At 50.2% G+C, this 14,881-nt stretch overlaps 1 protein-coding gene across 3 annotated transcripts in view; it reads right to left on the bottom strand.

Moving 5' to 3' along the window:
• The window catches only part of RNF144A (ring finger protein 144A), a 72,945-nt gene extending 60,394 nt beyond the window's left edge, over positions 1 to 12,551 (bottom strand). Inside the window, exon 1 of one of the 3 annotated variants that reach the window (XM_054062243.1) lies at positions 12,430 to 12,551. The gene's annotated coding sequence lies outside the window, so the exon portion shown is untranslated. The remainder of the gene's footprint in view (positions 1 to 12,429) is intronic. The other 2 variants (XM_054062245.1, XM_054062244.1) reach the window with 2 other exon arrangements.
• Positions 12,552 to 14,881: the final 2,330 nt, after the last annotated feature.

The following is a 14,881-nucleotide window of genomic DNA, read 5'->3' on the forward strand; positions in this document are numbered from 1 at the left end:
TGCAGCCTTCCAGCAACTTTCAAGTGCACAGACACCCAATGGCTTCTCAACCACCTCTACCCTAAATACCTCTTTGGAGGTGGGATGTTCACTTTTAGCTTCAGGTGGTTCTCAGTAGGCTCTTCCAGTTGCACTCTTCCATCACACGAATACCGATCCCACAGCCTCACTCCAGAAGCCGGTTTTCCCCTTCCCCTCCCAGAAGGTGGGCAAGCAGGTTGCTACCTGAAGAAATGTGTAACTTTGACACACTGGCGGCTCGACACCGGCCTTGCAGGCATTTACACAGGGAAAAGATAAGGCTGTGTTTTCTCAAGTAATTAAGTTGAACTTTACTTAAGGGTTACTTTCTTGGTTTGCTTCAGACTTCTCCCCCCCAAGATTACCAACTTCTTAGCATAATTGGTAAACATTAAAGAAACAAAATCCAAAGTCCATAAAACATTTATCAGAAATATTTAAACTAGAGAAGATTTAGACCTTACTGTGATGCAGGATTTCTACCATCACTCATTTAAGCACACCTCCCTTAAGTCACTTGGGCTGTAAAGACATTTTCCTGTATTGTTTTTCAAGACTTCCTCTCTTTCACGTCGAGCTCCAGATACTGTGAATTCTTCAAAACCTCCATAACCAGAAAAGCTGGAGAATTCCCATGTCACCCACGTTAAGGGAATCACACAAAAGCTCCCTTAGTATTTAGAAGACAAGTGGATTAGTTTATTTTCACATCAAGGTGACATTGATAGGACATCCTGATGTGCACGTCCACATACTGTTTTACCCTGGCACTCTCCAAGTTGTAACTTCAGTAACACTTTGACAAAGGCAGTAAAATGCCAATTTGGTTTCCCCTCCCCCCTTGCCCAAAACTCTCCACTATCTTTGCCCTCTTTCCACAATTCATGATGAGAGTAAGTTGATATCATAGAATCATCTAATGGTTTGAGTTGGAAGGGAACTTAAAGATCATCTCATTCCAACACCCCTGCCATGGGCAGGGACACCTCCCACTGGCTCAGGCTGCCGAAGGCACCTGGCCTTTAACACCTCCAGGGATGAGGTAGCCACAGCTTCCCTGGGCAATCTGTACCAGGGCCTCACCGCCCTCATTGTGAAGAATCTCCTCCTAACGTCCAGTCTAAATCTGCTCCTCTCCAATTTCAAGCCGTTGCCCCTCGTGGGCAATCACTTCAAGCCTATATAAACAGCCCTTCCCCAGCCTTCCTGTAGCCCCTTCAGATGCTGGAAGGTCGCTATAAGGTCTCCTCGGAACCTTCTCTTTTCCAGGCTGAACAAGCCTAACTCTCTCAGCCTGTCCTTGGATGGGAGGTGCTCCAGCACATACCACAGTGAGAAATATGCCAGTATTTCTATGAAAAGAATGAGACAGTCTCAAGGGATGAGAAATGAATCTGTATGATGAAAGATCCCAAGGGGAGAAGAAACAGCGGGGATCCTGAATGACCCTGCTGCCCTTCCAGTGATCCCTCCTGAAGCTGTCACTAGCAGTAGTGTTGCCTGCTGGAAAAACAGGACATCACTATTATTAGTGCTATGAGGAGACACGATGGATTGACACTTCCTCATACTTGGCAGCTATGTTGAATTATCCCACCCAAACCCAACGATGCCCACCAACAAAAGGTAACAAGAACAGGCCTGCACCGGTCTGGAGACCAGAACAGTAGAATCATAGAATCACTAGGTTGGAAAGGACCCGCTGGATCATCGAGTCCAACCATTCCTAACACTCCCTAAACCATGTCCCTCAGTACCTCATCCACCCGTCCCTTAAACACCCCCAGTGAAGGTGACTGCCCCCTCCCTGGGCAGCCTCTGCCAATGCCCAATGACCCTTTCCGCAAAAAAATTTATCCTGATGTCCTCCCCTGGCGGAGCTTCAGGCCATTCCCCCTTGTCCTGTCCTCTGTCACTTGGGAGAAGAGCCCAGCTCCCTTCTCTCCACAACCTCCTTTCAGGTAGTTGTAGAGAGCAATAAGGTCTCCCCCTCAGCCTCCTCTTCTCCAGGCTAAACAACCCCAGCTCTCTCAGCCGCTCCTCATAAGACTTGTTCTCCAGCCCCTCACCAGCTTTGTTGCTCTTCTCTGGACACGCTCCAGAGCCTCAACATCCTTCTTGTGGTGAGGGGTCCAGAACTGAACACAGTATTCAAGGTGCGGTCTCACCAGTGCCGAGTATAGAGGGAGAATCACCTCCTTGGACCTGCTGGTCACACCATTTCTGATCCAAGCCAAGATGCCATTGGCCTTTGTGGCCACCTGGGCCACTGCTGGCTCATGTTCAGTCACTGTCAACCATTACCCCCAGGTCCTTCTCCTCTGTGCAGCCTTCCAGCCACTCTTCCCCCAGTCTGTGGCACTGCATAGGGTTGTTGTGCCCCAAGTGCAGGACCCGGCATTTGGCCTTGTTAAACCTCATCCCATTGGTCTCGGCCCAGCGGTCCATCCTGTTCAGATCCCTTTGCAGAGCCTCCCTACCCTCCAGCAGATCCACACTTCCACCCAGCTTAGTGTCATCTGCAAACTTACTGAGGGTGCACTCAATGCCTTCATCCAGGTCATTGATAAAGATTGTGACAAAAATCGTGAAGGAAAGAAAAACAAAAACAAAACAAAAAATCAACGCCAAACCACATTTACCTCTAACGTAATACGGCTCCCTATCAGTAGCCTAAATTCAAAGCCAAGGAACACAGCCATAAACATTAGATTTCATTCAAGTCTGTGAACTTCAGCTGTTTAAGGAGCTAATGGAAATGTGAAATGACTGATGAAAATATTTAGCACTAACTGACAGTTTGCTAAAAAGACTATCACACTCCTTGGATTTATGAGCTGTCTAAGGATTTGTCAGATATTTAGCTTAAAATCAAATTATAATATGAAGTGAAGCTAGAGCTGCATCGCTGCTCCCTCTGAAGTAAGATTTTTTCAAAGGCAATGTCAACCTGGAACCGAAGATGAAAGAGGTGTGTGCTATCATCCTACTAATGTCTCCTCACACATGCAAACGGGACAGAAAAACAACAGGAACTATACATTTTACCCTATATAAGTCACTGGTGAGATATTTGAGAGTGGATTTCCAGAGGCAAAACCATGCCAAGTATGTGGTTAATGCTGCTGTCCCAGTGAGACATCAAATTGTGGAAGGATAGATGGATACGGGTGGTTACATATTCCAAACACCAGCAGAGGTGACGCCCAGTGACGGCGGGAATTCAATGTGAGCCAGGCTCTGGCAAGCAGTGAAGGTGAGACACTGCAGCAGAGAGGATAACTCACACCGTGAAGGACAGCTGCCTGCGAGCCACCCCTATCCAAAGCACAGGACATACGGACAGACGTACTGGAGCCAACAACAGCGGCGGTGGGTGCCAAGGTCAGCAGCACCCGGCAGGGCAAGCCTCGCACGGCACAAATGCTCCTACCATAGCTTTTCCCAAGGCCAGAGACTGTCACATCACAGGATAAAGAAAAACAAACTAGCTTGGAGCCTTGAGATAAACTTACCCCCATAGGTGAGTATGAATGGATGGAAATCCATGAACTTAAGGCTTTTATCTGTTTACCATCAGAGCTGGAGATGAGGTAATGCAAACTGCACCCTTAGGAAGAGGTCAGCGTCACACTGCGCTTAACAGGTTCTACCACTCGCTAGATAGGAAGAGGTGCCTGGTCTGTTTTACCTGCACCTTACTCGAGACACAAGGGTTTGGGGTGCCACCTGATGAGAAGCTCGACAGGAGCCGTCAATGTGCGGGGCACAGACCAGAAACCAACCATATCCTGGGCTGCATCAAAAGCAGCGCAGCCAGCAGGGCGAGGAAAGTGATTCTGCCCCTCTGTTCCTCTCTTGTGAGACCTCATCTGGAATACTGTGTCCAGTTCTGGAATCCTCAATGTAAGAAGGACATGGAACTGTTGGAACGGGTCCAGAGGAGGCTACAAAGATGATGGGAGGGCTGGAGCACCTCCCATACGAGGACAGGCTGAGAGAGAGAGAGGGTTGTTCAGCCTGGAGAAGAGAAGGCTCCAAGGAGACCTTATAGAGACCCTCCAGTACCTGAAGGGGCTACAGGAAGGCTGGAGAGGGGCTGTGCGTAAAGGCTTGTAGGGACAGGACCGGGGGAACGGGTACAAACTGTAGAGGGGCAGATTTAGATTGGACATTAGGAAGAATTTCTTCACTGTGAGAGTGGTGAGACACTGGAACAGGTTTCCCAGAGCAGTGGTGGCTACCCCATCCCTGGAGGTGTTCAAGGCCAGGTTGGATGGATCTCGGGCAGCCTGATCCAGTGGGATGTCCCTGCCCATGTCCGGGGGTTGGAACCAGATGATCTTTAAGGTCCCTTCCAACTCAAATTATTCTATGATTCTGTAACGCCAGCCTGTTCTTAGGAGCCAGCCAGAGCCCAACAGGCTGCTGACCTGCTTGCGCCACACATGAGGTAAAGCCACCAACATCCTCCTGACCCCTCAGGGACCCTCCTGCATCCTTTCAGGCATCCCCTGCAGCACACTCACAGTGCTCCTGCCTGCACAGCCACCAAGTCTGGTGCCGAGGATCAGCAGAGACCAAACCTCAACCAACCTCGTCTGAGCTGGCACAGGCGTCCTGGAGCAGTGACCGTGTTTAACCGACCTCTCCCAGCTTTCCTGCTGCAGCCCGAGAGACCCAGTGGATGCCGTCACGACATCTTTGCTAGAAAGCTACGCAGGCACACAACTAGGAAATGATTGGCACAAGCGTGAACTAGATCTAGTAATTTAAAGTAGAGAGAAACGTCATCTGCAAGCCTTTCAAAATCCAGGATGTCAACAAATACCAGAAGTACAAATAGCATCAGGAAAATATGGGAAACTTTAATAAAAGTCGTGGGTTTGGGGCTTTTTTAAATTATGTCTGGACGCCCTCTCTACAAAACTAACACCTCACATGTCCTAAACGTGTGCATTTGGTCAGCGCTTCTTCCACAGAAGTAAGAACAGGCAGTACACATCAAAGGTAACAGTGATGCATAATTAATCTAAAGAAAGTAGGTGTAGGTGTTTCTCCTCTAGGCTCCAAATGCATGACAAGAAATACATTATCCATGAAGAAAGATGATGGCACGACATTAATCAAATCAGCATGAAGAAACAAACAGAAGACTGCCAGATGTACAAAAAAATCAGTGTGCGGAAGTGATCAGCTAACTGAAAGGGTCACACAGGGTGTGTTTATGCAAGACAAAAACAGAGGAGAAATATAGAAATAAGACTGAACTACTTCAGTTTAGAGCCTATCAAGTAATGTGTGCCACTCGGGGAACAATCTTCATACAAGATGGCAATCTTCATACAAGACAACTACAAGAATCCCAAAAGTTTCTGGGTGTCTAAAGAATTGGTATTACAAGACAAAAATTAATAAAAGAAAAGATAAAATAATTATTTTAATAAAAGGGAATTCATCTAAGCAGAATACTACTGTAATATATAAAGCACAGTATTATAATGTATAAAAACACAGAGCCTTTCCTCTCTCATCATGCCCTTTCTGCAGCATTACAAAGCTGTTTGGGGCTAAAGACTAAACACTTCTCTTCCTCCATATTAAAAATTGTTACAAAAATATCTAAAGAGGAAATAACAGTCTAATTTGAGATAGGAAAAAAAATAGGAGCATAATATAAGTTGATTTGTAAGCAAGTGAGCCAGTAAAATCCAGTTTCCTAGGAATGTGCGTCACAGTTGTAGGGAGAGTTTGGACTGCAGTCTCTCCTTCAACGGGCATCTCTCACTCTGCACGGGCTGCCTACTGCCAGCAAGCTTGTGGGTTTATTGGAGATAAGCTTCTACCCCTCTCAAACACAATGAGAGTTGGTCAAAAGGTTTAGAAGTTATTAAGAGCGAAAGCAAAAGACAAACGTTCCCAGAGAGAGCTGCACATAATCTCTATTTTCTCAGGAAACCAGACTAAAAATACATATATACTGACTGCAAATAGCTTGGTCTTGAATTGGCAGTCACTGTTACAAGACTGCAGCCGAGGCATAAACCCGACCACACAAGTCCCAAAGCACCGCTCTCATTCTGTCTGGGTGGATGTATTTCTTAATACAGGTACAGAGAGAGAAAAGGGAAAACTTTCCTTAAGTAGCAACAGAATGAAAACCAGAGTTAAATAATATTCCTTTTTCCTCCTGAGAGAACCTAAACACTGTCTAAAGCATCATTCCCAGAAAAATACGATTGCCTTAACCAATATGCCATGACCCCTTCTGTCAGCCCCAGGAGGAGGCATCTGAGCAGGGAACGGGCTCTGCACACCCACAGCACCACAGCCACCGGGCTGGTCACCGGGGGTGGGCAGCCCGACCTGCAAAGGCCATATAAAATCCTCCTGGGAGGACCTGATGTCATCGAACACCCCCGAGTACCTGCCAACAGCTAGGGGAAGTCCTTCAAGCAAGAGCATCTGCCTGGATTGCCAGCTCAGGGCCACAGCAGAGCCACCACCCCAAGTTACTCTGGGGACCACACTGCACGTGCAGCTTCAGCAGCTGTTTAGCAAGGCTCATCTATGTAAGAAAAGACTGATCTGCCAGAAAGATCCTTTTATGTACCAGAGAAAGGGAAATAGCCTCAGGTTCCTCATCATTGGAAGTGTTCAAAGCCAGGATGGATGGGGCTTTGAGTGACCTGATCCAGTGGAAGTCAACCCCTGCCTATGGGGAGTGGACTAGATCTTCGAAGGTTCCTTCCAACCCAAACCATTCCGTCACTCAATCACCTGTCTTCCTCACCAGCACAGGCTGCCCGGGTCTGCCCCAGCGTGTGCACACTAACCCTTTGCAAGAGCAGGAAGAGGCGGCTCCAACTCTGCCGTGCTGAACAAAGCCGCAACTTCATTATCAGCATATCCAAATCTGGAGAGGATGTACCTCAAGGGCAATGTGCTAAGAAAAAGACAGACATCAGAAGTCATAATAACGAGTGCTTCAGGAAAGACTGTGTGGGTGGGACAGCATGCAATCACTTTTGACAACCCTGACAGATCCACCCCCTACCAGACATTGTGTAGAGAAATTCAAGGGTAAAAAAAGTACTTTAGCTATATATAATATAGTTACGTAAGTTATAAAAATGTTATGTGTAATATTTGATATCTACACACATGCGTAACTATATACAAAAAAAGATTAATGTTTGTGAGATGAAAAAATCCACGCACGGTCCCCTTTCTATGGATCCTCACCAGCAACAAAACCTGAAGCAGACTGTCTGGTAAACACCAAGAGCAGAAATAAAGAGCACAGGAAGAAGTTGATCACGTAACAGGCTGGGGTGAGACTATAATGGATTGTTGCCTTAATGTATTTTCCTAAATTCATCTCCATATTCCTCACCAGCGAAACATAAGAGCCCTCCGTGAGGGCTGGATGTGCACAACAGTTGTCAGGTATTATCCAGCGCTTACGCTGTGGGTGACCTATTTACCAGAGGCTGGAGCCCAGATGAAGGCAGGTCAGCTGAAATCTTCTCCAAGAACCACAGTGATAGCTTTCACAGACTGTAGTTTGTTGTGGAGTTCTGTGATAACAGGAAATAACCCCAATATTCCAGAAACGCAAGTCAGTAAAACTTCCAAGCTAAAGTCAGGAGTAAATATAAAGACTCCAAAAAACCAAAGTATTTTAATGCAACGAGCCACCACTCACTCGCTATTCTTCAAAGAAATGGAAATGATTCCATAAAAAGAAAAAAAAACCCATTGTCTTGCCAAGACTAGAACCATCTGATGAGATTTTTTCCCACAGTAAACAAAACTATTAGACACGTTGATTCACCTTCTCTGTCCCTCATTTTCTTCGGCCTTTTTGAGAAAAGACACTTAAGGTGTCACCACCATAAACTGCACCATGAGCAAAGACTCAAGCTATTTGGAAACCCATTTCAGCGCTGCCAGCTCCAGTATTCACTGACTGCATATGTAGAGCAGCTGTAAGCATTTCTGATCTGCTTTGATTATGAAATAGAAAAATCATTCCCATCACCTCGCAGCATGCGGCCGGGGGAGCAAGTGCATTTTCAGCAGCTCCTCCCAGCCAGCAGAGGCGAGAAATAGAAATTATCATGATGATCTTTGTCCGATCTCCTTTAAAAGGTCAGGGAAAGATGATCATTACGAGGTCCTTTCTGCAAAGCAGAACAGAAAAAGGTCCCATCGTGTAAAAAGAGTAGTTGACCACAGCCCAAGTCGCTCACACAACTGCCAAACCATTCAACTCGAGGGGTGGGTTGGCTTGCAATTGTTTTCCATTTCCTTTTTGTAACACGAGATACAAAAAGAAATACAGTTAAGAGCAAACCTCCTCATCAAACCACAGGTTGCTAACTCAACTGCTTAACTCTTCATGCTACTGCACAGGAAACTCGGTGAGAAATATCGGTTCCCAATTCCCCAGCTACATCAGGTCTCTAGGAGAAAGGGTCCTGTGTGCAGACCAAGCTGCGGAATGGTCAGAGTTGTTATTTTTCTCCTGAATCAGCACTGGGAGGGCAAACAAGAGTTTTCTGCCAGCCTATGAGAGCATTCTTGTAAACACAGCAGATACACTGAAGCCATTCATGCTCCCGGTACTGCACTGCAGCCAAAACTCATGGTTAAGGCGGCAGCCCTGTCCTTTGGCTTCACTGAAAGAAAAGTTGTCAAAAGTTATAAAAAATACCCACAGAAAATGTGACAAAGACTTGAAATGTAGCACTGGAAAAAGCTTGAGAAACAAAAGCAGTTAAGCCAATACACAGTCTTTCTTCCCCCATGCTATTGCTATAAAAATATGCAAAATTCAGATTGCTAGCGAATAAAACTCATAATGCTAAACGATGCTCCAGGGAAAAAACCTACAGTAACTGTTTATAAATGATACACACACGATTTCATCTCGCACCTTCTAAAATAGGAATCAGGGCAGCTGGGGGGGGAGGAAATCAACCTTTTGTTTTACCTAAAAGCTGTCTTGTTCAAAGTAGTTATATCAGACTAAAACATCTGTCATTGTACTCGTAATTTGTTCGCAGATGGTTCCTCCCCTTCATAAACAATACACAGATTGCACAAGGAGATAAGGAGATGCGGTGACCAGGGAGAGGAAGGGGTAAAGGAACAAAACTTCATCCTGGGGGGGAAAAATAATCCTGTCTTTTATAAGTACCTCCTAAGCAAAAGCAAAGATTTCCACCACCACCACTCCTTCCTCACTTGTTCTTGCCTCTGCCAGGTATTTAACAACCTTCCCGCCGGGTCCCTTTGCCCGATGCCCTGACATTACAATGGGACACTCACTGAAGTTCTCCCACGTGGTCATGTCCCATCCAAGTATAACCACAGACGCTTCCATAAAGGCACAAACGTGCCCCTCAGCTCACCGCGCTGCCCCACAACACGCTTCTTCCTCTGCTACCCCCTCGCTACGTCTCAGGCCACGGAAGCGGATGGAAAGGGCAGCAATTAGCCCTGAACTCCTGCCGCAATCTCTGCCCGAGAGCTCTGCAACTTCAGCTGGGGCACTCCCGGGTCGGCGCTGATAAGCTAATGCGAACCGCAGCAATCCATTGCACAAGGTAAACAGTTGTTTGGAACAATATAAACAAATGGATCTATTTATAAATCATCATCCATGCTGGCTGTAGAACACAGAAGAATATGTTCCAGAGCAGAAATCGCAGTATTTCCAAGAATACAGTGGAAATTCAAAGAGCAATCTCTTTTTCCACCAGCCTGTCCCAATGACACTCCCAGTTCTTTAGAGCAAATAAAAACCAAGTGATACAGGGCCTGATTTTTGAGGAATAGCATATCCTTGATTTACAAGGACACTGGAGATCCAGGGAGGGGGGGCAAGCTTGTTGTCTCTGACATGGTTTCTTCCAACACCTCGAGGAAGTCAAGGACAGCACCTCTTAGGCACAGTGAGGGAAGAATAAAAAGACAGAAGCATGAAATAGAGTCCCACTCCTACTTTTTCCACCCCTACTACCCAAACAAAACAATTTCTCCCCAAACCACACACTTCACTTGTACCTGAGCACATGGGCTGTGGATGTCAATCCACACATCCTTTATTTCTCATTTCTTCCTCCCACCAAGAGTGACTATTTCACTCCACGACACTGAACTGTTTCATAGAATGATCATAGAATTGCTTGGTTGGAAAAGACCTTTGAGAATGAGTCCAACCGCACCTGCCCACTACTAAACCAGACCCCCGAGCACCTCACCTACCCATCTTTTAAACCCCTCCACAAATGGGCACTCAATCACCTCCCTGTGTGTATGTTCCAGTGCTTGAGGACCATTTCAGTGAAGAAGCTTTTCCTAATGTCCAATCTGAACCTGCTTTGCCACAACCTGAGGCCATTCCCTCTCATCCTATCACCTGGGAGAAGAGACCAACACACAGCTCTCTACAACCTCCTTTCAGGCAGTTGTAGACAGTGATGAGGTCTCCCCTCAGCCTCCTCTTCTCCAGGCTGAACAACCCCAGGTCCCTCAGCCGCTCCTCATAACCCTTCTTCTCCAGCCCCTTCCCCAGCTCAGTTCCCTGCTCTGGACACGCTCCAGGACCTCAATGTCCTTCTTGCAGTGAGGGGGGCAACTGAACCCAGGATAAAAGGTGTGGCCTCACCAGTGCCAAGTCCAGGAGCAGAATCCCTTCCCTGCTCCTGCTGGCCATGCTGTCTTTGACACAAGCCAAGATGCCACTGGCCTTTTTGGCCACCTGGGCCACTGAAGTAGAATAACAGAATGGGTGGAGTTGGAAGGGACCTGAAGGCCCATCCAGTTCCACCCCCTGCCATGGGCAGGGACACCTCCCACTGGCTCAGGCTGCCCAAGGCCCATCCAACCTGGCCTGGAACCCCTCCAGGGATGGGGCAGCCACAGCTTCCCTGGGCAACCTGGGCCAGGGCCTCACCACCCTCATGGTGAAGAATTTCCTTCTAATGTCCAAACTAAATCTTCCCCTCTCCAATCCGAAGCCATTCCCCTCGTCCTATCACTCCATGCCCTTGTAAAAAGTCCCTCCCCAGCTTTCTTGCAGCCCCTTCAGGTACTGTAAGGTCTCCCTGGAGCCTTCTCTTCTCCAGGCTGAACAACCCCAACTCTCTCAGCCTGTCCTCGGATGGAAGGTGCTCCAGCCCTCCGATCATCTTTGTAGGCTACTCTGGATCTGTTCCAACAGTTCCGTCTCCTTCTTACATTGGGGATTACAGAACTGGACTCCAGGTGGGGTCTCCCCAGAGTGGAGAATCCCGTCCCTCCCCGCTGGCCATGCAGATGCAGCCCAGGACACGGTTGGTTTCTGGGCTGGGCGCACACATTGCCGGCTCATGTCCAGCTTTTCACCTCCCAGCACCCCAAGCCCTTCTCCTCGGGGCTGCTCTCAATCCCGTCTCCTCCAGCCTGTACCGAAACCACGCACTGCCCGATCCACGCGTAGGACCTCGCCCTTGGCCTTGTTCAGCTCTCAAGATGCTTCAGCTCCTTTACGAGAGCCACAGCGCAGGGAACGGGGCAGCCCCGCGGCCGATTCCATCTCATCCCCGGCAGCTCCTGCTGCAGCTGCACCTCCGCAGCCCCCTCCCCACCCCCCCGGTGCAGGGAGCCCCCTCCCTTCCGAAGCATCCCCCACCCCCCGATGAAGGGAGACCCCTCCCCAACCAGCCATCCCTCTCCCTCTAAGACAGCCCTTCTCCAGTGCAGACAGCCCCCTCCCCATCAAGGCAGCCCCTTCCCGGGGCAGGGAGCCCCCTCCCCACCGAGGCACACACCCTGGTGCGGGCACCCCCTCTTACATCATGCACGGAGACCCTCCATCGAGGCAGCGCTCTTCCCGGTGCAAAGAGCCCCCTCCCCACCGATGCAGCCCCTCCCCTCCACCGATGCAGCCCCACCCCCCCACTGCAGCCCCCTCCCCTCCACTGCAGCCCCCTCCCCTCCACTGCAGCCCCCTCCCTTCCATTGCAGCCCCCTCCCGTCCACTGCAGCCCCCTCCCCTCCACAGCAGCCCCCTCCCCTCCACCGCAGCCCCCTCCCCTCCATTGTAGCCCCTTCCCCTCCATTGCAGCCCCCTCCCCTCCACAGCAGCCCCCTCTCCTCCATTGCAGCCCCCTCCCCTCCACAGCAGCCCCCTCCCCTCCATTGCAGCCCCCTCCCCTCCACCGCAGCCCCCTCCCCTCCACCGCAGCCCCCTCCCCTCCATTGTAGCCCCTTCCCCTCCATTGCATCCCCCTCCTTTCCATTGCAGACCCCTCCCCTCCGTTGCATCGCCCTCCCCACCGATGCAGCCCCTCGCACCAGGATACGGAGGGGATGGCAGCAGGGTCCCCCCCAGCCCCTTTAAAGGTTAACCCTTACCGCGCCGGCGGGGCGCTACCCCGCGGAGCCGGGCATGGTCCCGTCCCCCGGCCGAGCACGAGTGCGCGCGGCGAGCGGCGGCGGCGGCTTTTCTCCGCCGGAGGAGGAGGAGGAGAGGGGAGGGGATGGGGACGGGGAGGGGCGCGCGGCGGCGCCCTCTGGCGGCACAGGGAGCGCAGCCTCCAGCGCCGCTCGGGGGGAGCGTGACCGACAGCGGCCCGAGCACAGCCGGGGGGGTGCGGGGAGGAGCTCGGCGTGAGCCGCCAACGGTGTGCTCCGAGCCCAGAAACCCCCGAGCGGCGAGGGGGGGGGTCTGCCCCGCTGCTCCGATCTGTGAGACCCCCTCTGGAGGACTGAGCCCGGTTCTGGAATCCTCAACATTAGAAGGGAATGGAGCTGTTGGAAGGGGTCCAGAGGAGGCTCCAAGGATGATCGGAGGGCTGGAGCACCTCCCTAGGAGGACAGGCTGAGAGTTGGGGTTGTTCAGCCTGGAGAAGAGAAGGCTCCACGGAGATCTTATAGCGACCTTCCAGTACCTGAAGGGGCTACAGGAAAGCTGGAGAGGGGCTGTTCACAAAGGCTTGTGGGGATAGGACGAGGGGCAATGGGGATAAACTGGAGAGGGGCAGATTTAGATTGGACATAAGGAGGAATGTCTTCACGCTGAGGGTGGTGAGGCCCTGGCCCAGGTTGCCCAGGGAAGCTGTGGCTGCCCCATCCCTGGAGGGGTTCAAGGCCAGGTTGGATGGGCCTTGGACACCTGATCCAGTGGGAGGTGTCCCAGTCCACAGCAGGGTGGTGGAACTGGATGGGCTTTAAATTCCTTTCCAACCCAAACCATTACATGACTTTATGATTCTAATCTGAATCTTCCCCTCTCCAATTTAAACCATGCCCCCTCCTCTTATCATGCCATGCCCTCGGAAAAAGCCCCTCCCCAGCTTTCCTGCAGCCCCTTTCAGTGCTGGAAGCTGCTTTATGGTCTCCCTGGAGCCTTCTCCAGGCTGAACAAACCCAACTCTCTCTGCCCGGCCTCATAGCAGAGGTGCTACAGCCCTTGCACCATCTTCTGGGCCTGTTCCAACAGTTCCATCTCCTTCTGATGTTGAGGATTCCATAACTGGACACAGGGCTCCCGGTGGGGTCTCACAGTCGGGAGCAGAGCGGCAGGATCCCCTCCTTGCCTGCAAGCCCCACTGCTTTGGCTGCAGCGCAGGACACAGTTGGTTTCTGGGCTGTGGGCGCTCATTTCCAGGTTGGCAGCGCCAGGCGTGTTCCTGCGCTGGTCCAGCAGTGGTGGTGGCCTCCCCAGGCGTGCTGTGCTGATGGTGTTGCCATGGGGTTTTTTAATTGTTTTTAATGATTCGCATCTCAGGTTGCCCTCGCACGACTCCGCTCGGCCCTGCAGGTCACCCCGTGGCCAAACAACGGGGCATTTGACGAGGAAGGGCAGAAGCGTTTGCCTTGCTTGCAAAGAAGGGAAATGTAAGGAACCCGTGATGGACGTGGCTGTTTTGCAAGCCCCATTTAGCAAACACAGCTGCTTGCTGGCTGTGGGTTTATGTATCAAGCCACAACCAGCTTTCTTCTGTAAGCCACCAAGCCAACAAAGACAAAAAGACCGTGCTGGCGAGAAGAATAGCAGCTGGCTGGTTGGTTCAGTAAAATGCAGCTTATGCCCTTGCCCGAGCGGCCGCAGGGGTGGCACGAGACAGAAGCCCCGGTGTGCACCTTGTGGAGGTCACGGCTGGGGAGGGCAGCTGGGAGGCAGAAAGCATCTTGCTGTAGCTCCTTGCTCCTGGGCACCTTGGCTCCGCTGGAATATGCAGGGAAAAAAACAACTGGAAAAGGCCCAGGGGGAACAAAATATAAAGCCTTCCCACCCCACACAACCCCTGACTGTGCAAAGCTCCATTTCAGGTTGTCTAGTACAGGGGTTTATAGCCTGAAGAAAAGATAAGCTTGAGAAGCCCTTTATATTTGCTCCTCTCAACTGACCGGCTTTTCTCTCTTTATTTTCCATAACAAAAGATAATCTTTTTTTTTCTCCTCAGATATTTATGGGTAGTTGTGTGGTTTGTGACAGGCATCCTCTCAGCACCACCAGGTCTTTAACTGTTTGCTCCCAACACAGCCTGGTCCACTGAAGCACTGTCAGGAATGCTTTTCCTCACCAGGAGAATCCCCACTATTGTTCTCCACGTGGGCCTGGACGCTGCCCTCAGCGCTGAGTGAGCAGCCTCCTGTGCCAAATACAGACTGCCTCCGTAATTGAAATCTCTGGTGAATGCAGTCACCCATCCAGCGGCGGTGGTGCTGGGTTATGTTTTATTTTTTTCGAAAAAAAAAGAGAATTACAGGCACACTTAAGAAAATAGAAATGTTTATTGAAATGTGCAAATACTCATGTAAAATACTTGGCACTAATGATGTGACAGCCTCATTTAAAAAT

This window comes from Cuculus canorus, chromosome 3 (assembly GCF_017976375.1).
Source record: "Cuculus canorus isolate bCucCan1 chromosome 3, bCucCan1.pri, whole genome shotgun sequence".
NCBI classification, from domain to species: domain Eukaryota; kingdom Metazoa; phylum Chordata; class Aves; order Cuculiformes; family Cuculidae; genus Cuculus; species Cuculus canorus.